We start from the raw sequence: 824 nt of genomic DNA on the forward strand, positions 1-824 counted from the left end.
ACAACGTTGTACTTTGCAGTAAAAGAAAGAGCCAATCAAAAGTTTTAGGAATCCGAGAATAAGCTTATTTTCATGAGTTCTGCACGATTTCGGATTTTATGTATAAAATGAATTCATTCACTCAAACCAAGTTAAAACTGCTTTTTCCTTCATATTTATCAATGTCTAGATCGACTTCAACAAAAAACAACATTGTATTTTGCAGTAGAAGAAAGAGCAACACTGAAGGATCAGGAATCCGAGAATAAGCTTATTTTCTTATGGGCAAGTGGGAACTGCTTTGTCCTTCATATTTATCAATGTGTAGATGGATTTCAACTTCTTCTACTGCAAAGTCCAATGTTTTTCTTTGTTGAAGTCGATCTAGACATTGATGAATATGGAAGGACAAAGCAGTTTTAACTTGGTTTGAGCAAAGCAACTCATTTTATAGCAAAATCCGAAATCGTGCAGAACTCATGAAAGCAGGCTTATACTCGGATTCCTGAAACTTTAGATTTGCTCTTTCTTTTACTGCAAAGTACAACGTTGTTTTTTTGTTTAAATCTTTCTAGACATGGTAAATATGAAGGACAAATCAGTTTTAACATAGTTTGAGTGAAGTAATGCATTTTATAAGCAAAATCCCAAATCATGCAGAACTCACAAAATGCTTTTTCTCGCTTTTCACTGCTTTTTACAAACTTTGGTCGGACTTTCACACCTTCTTGCAGCCGAACACCACCTCTCCCGCTTTTGATGATGTATGGTCCAGTATTCTTACCTTGTCTAACACATTTTTCAGCAATTATGGTCGGACATTCACACCTACTCACAGCTGGACA

The sequence above is a fragment of the Leuresthes tenuis genome, unplaced genomic scaffold (assembly GCF_036924035.1).
Source record: "Leuresthes tenuis unplaced genomic scaffold, fLeuTen1.0.hap1 SCAF_75, whole genome shotgun sequence".
Classification (NCBI taxonomy): Eukaryota; Metazoa; Chordata; class Actinopteri; order Atheriniformes; family Atherinopsidae; genus Leuresthes; species Leuresthes tenuis.